Source organism: Urocitellus parryii, chromosome 8, assembly GCF_045843805.1.
Source record: "Urocitellus parryii isolate mUroPar1 chromosome 8, mUroPar1.hap1, whole genome shotgun sequence".
NCBI classification, from domain to species: Eukaryota; Metazoa; Chordata; class Mammalia; order Rodentia; family Sciuridae; genus Urocitellus; species Urocitellus parryii.
This window is the reverse complement of record NC_135538.1, coordinates 106,847,810-106,859,818: the sequence shown is the minus strand read 5'-3', so window position 1 is coordinate 106,859,818 and position 12,009 is coordinate 106,847,810. Positions and strand designations below refer to the sequence as shown.

The 12,009-nt window shown below is 35.1% G+C and overlaps 1 protein-coding gene across 1 annotated transcript in view; it reads left to right on the top strand.

Moving 5' to 3' along the window:
* Cdc5l (cell division cycle 5 like) overlaps window positions 1-12,009 on the top strand; it is a 50,965-nt gene that overhangs the window by 33,967 nt on the left and 4,989 nt on the right. The gene's annotated exons all lie outside the window — the stretch shown is intronic.

Below are 12,009 nucleotides of genomic sequence, written 5' to 3'. Positions count from 1 at the left end.
ATTCTAATTCAAATGTATCTTGATTTAAATTATGAAGTAAATGTGACACTGGTTATAATTTCAGTAAAATAGACCTGAGCTGCTTATTGCCTTTGCAATTTTTGAATAAAACTAAACTCAAGTGTTTGATCATTCTTGGCCCAGTTCATTGGTTTTACACAATTACAGGCCTTCCAAAGAATGTCCTCCCTGCAGGTAAACCACAGGTTAGTCTGTACCTTTTAGATGTGGGAGTAGCCACCAAGTTGATAACTGGTCACTCAGAATACTATAGATTAATACTATATAACAGTCTGTTTTTCTCTATGAAGAGATTTCAGTGGTATCAAGGAGTTTCCGTTTTATAGCCCAAATAGCACATTTAAAAAACCTTGAGATTTTTTCTGTCTATTCTCTGATTCCTTTAAATTTGAATTAAGAGGGTGGAGTTGGATTACTTAGACAATGGCTTCTAGGATTTTTCATGTCTAAGAAAACATTGAAACATCCTAGATGCAGTTTCATGGCCATGTGGTTTCTTAATATAGTCTGCATGTTTTGAATTCCAGAATCTGTATAGGCATTTTGCCACTGGCATGTGAATTGTGGTTCATAGACCTCCAGGCTGCCTTGTGGATTCCTAATGGTGGTCTTTAGGGATATATGAAAGACAAACTCGGAATGGGAAGGAGAAGGGACATTTAAAGCAATTTCGTGTAGAAAATGGCCTCAGTTTCCTCTTTTATGAGATTATTAGTTTTTCTTTACAGAAAGCAGATTTGAGAATATTTTTATTTAGAGTTAAATCCAGATAGAGTAAAATTACTTAAGGTGGTTGGGGGTGGGTGGAGCCAGAGAAAGAAGGAGGAAAAAACCAGTATCTTTTCATCTGAAAGTTATTCTAAGTCGTACTTTAACCTTTAAGATCATATGTGGAGGCATCTGATGGTTAATGCCCATGCATCTATGTTTTCAGTTAGTGGGAAATTAGTGTTTCAGGGCTGCTGATTATTCTAGTTGTGTTATTAACTTCCAGCAGGGTGTGCTGTTGCTCTGTGTTTTAATTTTGAGTTAAAGTTGGGGAAAGTAGAACATCAGTGGTTAAACTGTATATTATATTTCTGTTGTGTAGGCTTCATTTCCTATAAATGGTAGTTAGCAGTGTAATTCTGATCTAAGGTCAGCATTATAATTGATTGGAAAGCTATTTGGAAATACTCCTTGTAACATTTATATATAAATACTTAGGTCTCTCACTTAGTTTGAAAATCTTCTTATTTGAGGTGGGTAAACTCTTTCTGCCGCAAATGGCAAGGACATTTTGTGCTGTTTAAAGAAAAAAGAAAAAAAGAAAAATTTCCCTAAATCTCATTTAGTTTGTTGAGGCACTAACTTTCATGACAGCAAATAAATGTGTCACAAAGTGAGTGGTGCCATAAAGTACAGTAATTTTTATTTCGATGTTGAATTGGTCTTGTGAGTTTTGAAGGGAAAAATACAGAAAGAACCACTGCTGTTCTTTTGGAGATTTATTTGGGTCGTTTATGAGCAACCATTAAAAACATGTGGTTCTCTTTGTTCAGTTCAGTACCAGGAACTGAAATCTTCCGTTGAACTATTTTTGTTGAAGGATTGGTGACTTTGGAAGAATATTCATAAAACAGTCTGGAGTAATTTTTCTCTTCTTGACTCCTGGATAACTTGCTTTATTGTTTATCCAGCTAGTTACTTTTAAGGAATACTTAATCAGATCCTTTAATTTAGTAAACTATGCTTATTTCAAATGAAAGTTCATTAAATCTTTGAGAAGAAGAAAAACAACTCAAAGACCCAAATAAACAAATCCCCCATTTTATTTGTATCCATCCCTAATTCAGAACTGTATTTCTCTTTGCTTTTGAAGACACAGCTTTACTGGTTTAAAATACATAAATATTTTATTTCAATTGTGGTACTTCTTTCATCATTTCAGTTGATTGCTAAATTATAAACATTATTCAAAGTTTGTTGTGGGGAAGGAACCCCAGTTGTATTGTATAAACTAAATGCTACACTTAAATTATCCTTTCCACTTTCAGGTTCAGGGAGACAGGCCTTTCTGGGCAAGCATAGTGCACCATGGCTGCCAGTGTGTTTGATTTTTGCTGCCATGAACTTTGGAACAGTGAATCTAAATTGTGGCCCTATTATAGCCTATCAAGCAAGATGAGACCCAGCTTTATGGTGCCTGGTGTCTTCTAAGTGTATGTGCCCTGAAGTTTATATTGGAGCTACTTTTTGAGCCATTACTCATGATTAATATTTGAAATTTAGCACTTAAATGAAAGTCCTTAAGATACCCATTTAAAATTAACAGAACCATCTCAGATTTTCTGGAGAGAGAGAGAGAGAGAGAGAGAGAGAGAGAGAGAGAGAGAATGAATGAGAGTGTGTGTTTGTGTGTGTACATGTGTGTGTACATGTGTGTGTGCATGTGTGTATGCATACCCGTGCACAGAGTCTGTTAAATACATAGAATCTGTAGTAACAGTTTAGAAGTAGAAGTGTAACCCAAGTCCATATATTTTATTCTGCTTTAGAGACATATTTAACTTCAGAACCTTGCCAGACATTTGTGTGTAAAAGATGGGGGTGGCGGTGGTGGGGGTGGCGGTGGTGGTGGCGGCGGCAGCAGCAGCAGCAGCAGCAGCAGCAGCAGCAAGGAGACATGATAGCTCATATGAGAAAAGGAAAAGCATAGCATGGAGGGCATTTTAACATGGTAGCAAAAAGTCCTGTGCATTTTAATAGCTTCAGAGGATTAAGTGTCTGATAGCAGAGTGGAGTGATTGCCATTTCTAGTGATACCCAAAGTAAGAAGAAAGTCTTGATTTCTGTTCAGTGTCTTTTTTTTTTTTTTTTAAAGGAGGAATGACTAATTCATTGTAGGGAAATTTTCATCAAATGGTTAAAAATAAAAGAGTTTTACAAAAGTAAACAAAACAAAAATTTACTCTTGCATTTAGTGACTTTCTGAACATCTAGATACTGTTCTAGGCTCTGGCGGACATAGTGGGGAACAAGATAGATGAGCTCTCCACTTTTGTGGGCTTTAGTTATCTGGAAAATGCTTAATGTGGAGAACTTCATTTTCTGATGATGCCAGACAAATGAGTCATTTTTGTGTTTGGGAAGTGCAAATAGAATTTGAAGTGTTCTAATTTGTTTCCACTTTAAGTGGAAATAGGAAATCATCTGAAGACATAATTATTTTGAGTGAAATAATTTCCAGTAGGTGCAAAAGTGAAATGAAAAGTCTGAATTTAGACCTGCCATTAAATTTAATAGTATTTGAAATAGTATCTAAACTGCTGTGTTGGGGAAGTTTGGCTGAAAAGTGGATTTTGTCATGTTAGCTATAAAAATGGAAAGGCTTTCCTTAGAGGTAGAAACTAGGTCCAGAAGTAATACTTCTTCCTGTATTTCACTGGCACAGTCAATGTAGTCAAGAAATATTATGTAACATTGACTTCTTGGAAATAAAGTAACTTAAAGAACACAGATAACACATTTAAAATCCTTCTCAGTGTTTTTGTAAAACTCTTCTGAGGACCCCTGACTTTCCTGAGGATTATATTTCAGCAGAATTGGCTGTACAATGGATCCCATTTTCTCAGTGATTTTCATTAAGTCAGATATTTTTACACAGCAAAAGATTTCCTTAATACTTTAGAGTGAAAACTTAGGGTAAAGATTAAGTTGGCGGGCAGTGCTGGTTAGAGAGTTCCGTGTTGGATGTATCACAGCAGTTTATGCTTATGTTCCCTGGAGTGTGTAGTGTAGGAGAGGAGTTCACAGTTCTTTGGAATATTGTGTCCCAAGTTCTGCTCTCTGCCATAGCCCTTTAAAGTATTGACAGATTTCTTAGTTGTCTCTAGCAAGAACTCTGAGAGCTGGACCAGGGACCTCCTTGGTACAACCATTTTACTTCTTGAATTTGTTTCGGGCAATTCATGTTTTATTTCCTAACCTATGGAACTATAAAGTGCTCTGCATTGCTTTGTTAGTTTATTACTACCCTTGGAAAGGTTTTTAGTAGGTTTTCCCTCACTGGTTAACTTGCTTTGCAGGGATTCAGTCGGATGGTTGCTAACTCTGATATATGATGACAGTAATCACTTACTTGGACCTGTATCTCATCAGTAAAGGGAAGGTTCACTGAAAAAACTGAATGCTAGTGAGGAGTATGGAGATGAAAGGAAAGTCACTCACGGGCTCTTATTTGCAAATGTTTTGGTGATTGAACCACATCTTTGCTATTATAGGATCATATTGCTGAATGATGGACTAGGAAGTGGAGCTGCCATCAACAGTGTATTTATTTTGTGTATTCTTAAACCTGTTTTTACAGTAGTATAAGGTTATATTCTGGGCCCCCAAGCAAGAGTTTCAATGAGGGATGCTCTTAAGTTTTCTGAACCTCACTGTAAAAGACTTTACTGAAGACAGTATTGGAGACCCAGGATAATGTGTTTACTTTGGAATTACTTAAGCTTAGTAACCTTAACAAACTCAGTGAGCTTGAAAGTAACAATTACACTTTTATAAGTCCCATACAGCTCTCTTTTGTAATGACCCGAGGAAACACTTATGGTTCCACTGATTCATCTCCTGGGGACCATTGGTTTTCCACTGGTCTCTGGCCAGTCCTTTTTAGACAGTTTCTCTTCTATGCATTTTTTAAAAATAACATTTTTAGACGTTTTTCTAAAAATAATACCTGTGCTTTGTAGAAAATTTAAGTGAAATAGGAAAAATATAGAAGTCGTCAACTGTCCAGCCATAATCACCTCAAATATTTTTGTACACACAGACATGTATGTAATCTTTTTTTCCCCCAATGTGCAGATGAAGGGAGGAAGGTGTTTTAAAACTAAATTGGGGTCATCCTATACTACATTTATCATTTAACAGTATAATATTGTAGATATAATTTTTTTAAAAGAAAAACTTTATCATTTACTCTCATTTAAATTCTTTAGCAAAGATCAGCTTCAGCAAAGTCTCCAAATAATTAAACACTAGTTATGTATTTTGCCCTACTTCTTAAAAAGTTAAGTTAAATGTAACCTTTTTTTTTCCTGTGAAATTTTTCTGAGAGGAGAGGTTTATTTTTCTATAGTTTTATAGCTTATTAAGAATAAAAGAGGGCTGGGATGTGGCTCAGTGGCAGAATGCTTGCCTCGCACATGTGAGACACTTCATTTGATCTTCAGCACCACATAAAAATAAAGATATTGTGTACATGTATAACTAAAAAAGTATTTTTAAAAAAGAATAAAAGAATTAGAAATTCTTAGCTTTTAGCTTTTTTCAAGTGTCAAAATTCTTATACAGGTTAATATCTATTTTAGGGGAAGAATGATGGGCAGTTCCATTAATTAAAGTATAGTTTACATGTGTTTAGAATAATTTGTGTTTCAGGGAGCTCTCTGGTGGCATTAAGTCATTCAGTACCACAGCTTGAATTTCTTTAGGCATGTTTGCATTTCCGGGGCTATAGGGCAAGGAGGATACTTGGTTTATTAGCAGTAATATGGAACGATATCTTGGGCTTTAAAGTAAGACACAGCTGCAGTAGCATCATTGCTTAGTGGTTGTGTGGCCTAGGGCAAGTTACTTAACTCAGATTTTCTTATCTGAGTCTCAGATTTTCTTATCTGTAAAATTCAGGTGGGTAATAGTGTTTATTTAATGAGAATGTGAATTTGCAATAATGGAGAACTAAAACACTAACAAACTGAAAGTGGAAATTTTGTCACAAGTTTGCACAAGTCTATATATCTTTGGAGTTGCCTAAATTGGATTAAACTTGGTTTGTCACTAGGAAGTATCAAGAAGTAAGTTCACTTGAACAATGGTGGCTAAGTTTTTATATTTTGTAAGTTTTGAATGTGTCTGAAGTTTGAGACATGGGTTGATTTTATGAAAGACATCTATATCTCTGAGTGATGTTTAAAGCTGATTTTGGTTATAAATGAATTTTACATCATGCACTTAATTGAACATTTCATGTAATTGTTTTGTATGCTGAAATGGTCATACTTGTAAATTTTAATGTCTGTTATATTTTATTATATCGATGTTCTATGATTGGTGGTAGAATAGATATTGAACTTGAATTTTAAATTAATGATTAATTTTGTGGACTGGGGATTAGATCCAAGAGCTTTTTACCTCTTGAGCTACATCCCTAGCCGTTTTGAAATTTTTTAAAAAATTTGAGACAGGGTTTTGCTAAGTTGCTGAGGCTGGTCTCAAACTTGAGATCCTCCTGCCTCAGCTTCCTGAGTTGATGGGTTAACAGACATGCACCACAGTGCCTGGCTTAAATTTAAATTAAAAAAGAAATTTTTATTACAGGGATTTAAAAACATACCTTAAAGTGGGCTAGTTTAATGATTCCTCATGTATTACCTGGCTATAATCGTCATCAGAGTGTAGCCACTAGTTTAAGTCTCTCATTCACTGTTATTTTGAAGCAAATTCCAGATCTTATAAAATAGAATTATGATGCATAAAATTTGTCAGCATTGATCTCTCTACACATTTATATATTACATATATTTCTATTCATCTGCTTTGGATTGAATTTTACCCTTATTGAGACCCTGTCTCAATAAAACATTTTTAAAAAGGGCTGGGGATATAGCTCAGTGGTAAAGCATCTGGGTTCAATCCCCAATACCAAAGAGAAAGAAAGAAAGCCAGCTCACTAAGATGGAGGACTCTTGTTCACATCCATTTTGCCAGAAGACTGATTAAGAAGCAGTTTATAGAGGTTGGTGACCAAATGATGCATATCTGATCCTGATTGCCTTGTCATAAGATGCTTTTCAGTTCTGCAAATCTTAAGAACAGAGATCATTGTTTTCTCAGAGTATAGTCTTGATACTGACTAGTTTGCCCTTGTGGAGTTCCTGACATATTACAGGCTAGAGCAGGTAACTGCCCTGAGGCCCTTTTAATGATCATCAAATTCATGGTAATGAAAGAAACATATTTCACTTGAAAAAGGGTCAGGTGAGGTTAAGTGGGGAATTGGGCATGAGATCTGGTCTCAGCTCAGCTTTACTAGCTCCAATACTATATTAGATGTTTTAAGAAGACTCTAAAGTGTATCTGTAAGTACATGCAGGCTGATTGTCCTTTATGTGAAATGGCTTGGAACTGAAAAAGTGTTTTGGATTTCAGATTTTGGAATATTTGTGTATATATAGCAGGATATCTTGGGGAGAGGACCCAAGTCTGAACACAGAATTCATATATATTTCGTATATGTGTTATACACATAGGCTAAAAGTAACTTTATACAATATTTTAAATAATTTTATGTATTTTGACTGTGGCCTGTCAAATGAAGTTAGGTGGATCAAAATGTTTTGGATTTTGGAACATTTCAGATTTCAGATTAGAGGTGCTCAGCTCATTTTTGTACAAAGATTGAATAGCATTTTTGGAAAAATTTTGGTAAGGTCTGAGATGTAATGGTCTAAGAAGCTTTCTCTTGGAGACCCTTTGACAAATCAGCTATTGGATGCAATAAAACCTCCATAAACATATTGTTTTCTTCAGGATAACTCATTCTTCAGTTGCTAATGCTTACCTTTTTTTAAAAAAAGAACTTAAAAATATGACTTTTTTTTCCCTGATGATTCTTTGTATTGTAAACCGTAAGGTTTTGTATGGGCAGAGGTGAAGATGACTTAAAGTTGCTCTGTCCTCTGTGTATTTCATGCTTCTAAAGTGTATTAAGCAGTCATAGATAGTCATAGCATTTTACAAACCATGCCGATACCTTTCTTTACACTTTAATTATCAGGCAGCAGGTGTAAGATAACTAAAACCAAATATTAAAAGCTATCTTCCATTTCTTCTTTATATGTCTGACAACTGAACTTTATATAGTTTTTTAGCTAAATTAATTTTTTCCTGTGCTTAAGTTTACTGTTGTATAAAGTTATTTCCATATTTGCTTGGAATCGTAGCACAATATAGTCTAGCCAAAAGACTTTTATGAAGTTTGAGCTAAATGTAATTGTTGGCAATAAATGGAAACTAACAACTTTGAAGTTTTAAAATCTCCGGTGGTTTGGGAGTAGTAAATGAATGACTTAACTGGATGAGGTGAGGTAATTCCCAGATACAGGGTACTAATAATACTAAATGTACCTTGATGACTAATTAAACAGTTTCTGAGCATAAGTATTAAGCTGTTACACCAATTTGGAAATTGAATATCCATGGAGAGCAGTCAGTATAAGGCTAATAGAATTATCTTAGCCAGTCATGTTAATTTGTATGACTAATTTTTAAAAAGCACTGTATTAATTTGAAATTCTATGCTCTTAATTTTTTTTGGATGTGTATTTAAATCCACCTATAATTGGAATGTCTAATATGAATATTCTTAGAACATACTGAAGTGTAGTACAAGGAACCTCATGGAATTAATTGTTCATTCCTTGTTGGGAAGGGGGACTTTTTAGTGGGTGCAGTTGAGAAAACAGCTCATGTCTAGCTCCTGGGATGACTGTCAGCATCAGTTCTTCATCCTAATTGCTTGTTAGAATCATTTGGGGACTTTAAAGACCAAAGGTCTGAGACTACTTAAATTGGAGTTTAGGGCTAGGACATGGGCAATGCCACTGGCATATTTTAAAAGCTCCATGGGTAATTTTAAGTTTAGTCTTGGTTGAAAGCCTCTGATTTAAAAAGACATGCACCTGGAATATTTGAAGTGGGAGAAGACGAGTGCAAATTATTGTCTCCTCTCCTTGGTTGTGCTGTAAAATTTATGAGGGTGGAAATTTTGTCTTAAAAATCGTTCTTGCTCCTTTTGTCTACCACCTTTCTAAGGTTTAGGCTCAGAAACTACTACTTTGGTTTTGGGGTTTGGGGAAGGGATTCTTATATTGTATATCCAGAAAAATTGATGATGAGGATTGTTTTTTCCATGGAGATAATGTTTTTACTAATTGGGTGCTTTGTTTTCATAATAGCCTTATTGATATATAAATCACATACCATACAGTTTAACTATTTCAAGTTTACAATTTAGTGATTTTTAGTATATACATAGTTGTACAACTGTCACTAGTCAATTCTAGAAGATTTTCATCACTTCAGAAAGAAATCCTGTACCTGTTGGTGGTCACTCCCTGTTTTTCCACAACTTGTCCATCCTTAGGAAACCATTAATCTATTTTCTAAATCTGTAGATTTGCCTATTCTGGACATTTCATATAAGTGTAATCATCTAATTGTCTTTCGTGGCTGGCTTTTTTCACTAAACATGATGTTTTCGAGGTTTATCCATGTTGCAGCGTATATTAATACTTCATTTCTTCTTATGGTTGAATAATATTTCATTGTATAGCCAATGCCACATTTTGTTCATCCATTTATCAGTTGATAGATATTTGGGTTATTTCTACCTTTTGGCCTCTATGAATAGTGTTGCTTATGAACAGTGGGGTTGAGGTTTTTGTGTGGGCATGTTTTCAGTTCTCTTGGTGTACGTGGAGCAAAATTGCTGGGTCAGTGTACTTGGATACTTTCTTCACCTCATTTGAACTTTAGGGTTAGAAAATCTTCCTGTAGAGTTGAAGAACACCTCAAGTTCCATGTTCTAATAATATCACTGTGTAGGACAGAGGTCCTGTGTATGTTATTTGATCTGGCATTTCTCAAAAGGCAGACTTCCCACTTAAAAAGAAGGAACAGCTGTTGTTCTTGTTTTATTTCCAGGAGGGGTCCACAAAGTCTCTTATTAAAGTTGGAAGGAATTTAAAGAAGATTTTAAAATCTCCTCTGTAATTCCTTAGTCAATAGAGGAGAGCAAAATGGTTGAACTTCATAGTATCTGTAAAATAATAATTGTAATCAGAGTGAACATTTGTTGACTGCTCATTCAATACCAGATTGTGCGTGGCCAAGGGTTTATGTATATATTATTTGATTTAAACTTCATAATAACTTTTAGCAATGACTGCCATTTTACTACTGAGAGAGAAATGCATACATAGAGTTTAAATAACTTGCATCAGCTCAAAAAAGCTGGGTGGCCCTGCTGGGTAGGAAGAGTGCCTCTTTTATCTGCTATACCATGCTGCCTACCTTCACCAGTATTTGATGACACTTCTAGAAGACATATTGTGCCATAGAACTTAACTTTGATTTATTACCTATTTGAGGACAATGGGTTCTTTATAAATGATATTAACAGTTTACATGGATTTACTTTTCAATTGAAGAAGAATAAAAACTTTTATAAAATGCTGAAGAAATAAGTGATTTTAAAGGAGGCTTATTCAATTTTAGATCCATCTCATATTCCTAAGGCATATGCCTGCAATGCCATCCCCCTCCCCCATTTTACTTTGACTAAGGTAAAGATGGATAGATATGAAATGCTACTTTTCCAGAAATACTATACTTTGACTTTTTTTTTTTTTTTGCATATTCTGATCATAAGGCACTGAGATTGTACCTGTTAGTTTTGAAATCCGATGTTAGGCATTGAAGTGGATGTTTCAAGAGTTGTTGTCATCGAAAATTATGTGTTCTGGTGATTTTTATTGTTTCTAACACTTACAAAATATCCTAGGTATGATTTTTATGTCAGCATTTTGCATTTGACAATATTTTTTCTCCATGGTGCCATTTCTGCATACCATGTTTTCCCACCCCATATTTAATATCTGAGAAAAAATAATATTTGGGGGCTGCGGCTGTACTCAGTGGTAGAGCGCTTGCCTAGCACATGCGAGGCCCTGGGTTTGATCCTCAGCACCACATAAAAATAAGTAAATAAAATAAAGATATGTGTCTAACTACAACTAAAAAATAGTTTAAAGAAAAAGAAAGAATAATATTTGTATTATCACATTGTCTTTCTTGTCATAAGGTGCTTTTAAATACATAATTTTGTACTACACATTGCAGAGTATCATTTGGGTATAGATTGTCCTGAAACTACCTAGTTCTGGTTTCTTATAGAAATCACTTGATGGAATCAATTTCAGAGAGAGAGGGGGAGAGAGAGAGAGAGAGAGAGAGAGAGAGAGAGAGAGAGAGAGAAAGAAAGAAAGAGGTGTTGGTGGTAGTGGTAGGGGAGAAGCTGATAGACCCAGAGAAATTAACACAGCTTTAGTAATTATTCCTAAGGCTTTGACCTCATAATTGCAGATCACTTTAAAATGTGAGGTGATTAGATTGTGGGGACGTAGACTCTGTTCCTAGAGATGATATTGTGCTTATGGGATTCTGCATTACACCCTTGCTTTTTCTCATCCCTTTTCTGAGCTGGGGCTTTCTCTGCTGTCCTGTATCAGTATACATGCTCCAGAATTTTGTTGAAATGTTTCCTCTGTTAATTGTTGTCTCTTTTCTGTTCTTTTGTGAATTTTTATATTTTAATTTTCCCTTAATTTAGAGTGATCTGAGAAGGTACCAACTTTGTTCCATGTACATATTTAATAGTAAAGCACTCATTTCTCTTAACTTTATTTTATCTTTTAACGTCTCAAATTAAAAATTGTGTCATTGATTTCCTTTTCCTTTTATGAATTTTATGCCAGAATTAGGATGTAGTAGTTTGAGGGGATTTTGTATTTGGTTCTAACTGTGGTATATTAATTGGATGACATATTATCCACTTACTAAAAACAGACTGTACATATAAAATACAGAAGTGCATTGTTTTGGGTACAGGGATTGAACTCAGGGGCACTCGACCACTGAACCACATCCTCAGCCCTTTTTCATATTTTATTTAGAGACAGGGTCTCATTGAGTTGCTTAGGGCCTTGATAAGTTGCTGAGGCTGGCTTTGAACTCACCATCCTCCTGTCTCAGCTTCCCGTGTCACTGGGATTACAGGCATGTGCCATCATGCCCAGCTTAGAAGTGCATTTTTGAGATATAAATGATGAACATGGGCTGCTTGCTGCCAGTCCAAAATCGATACAGAAACAATACAATAGCAGA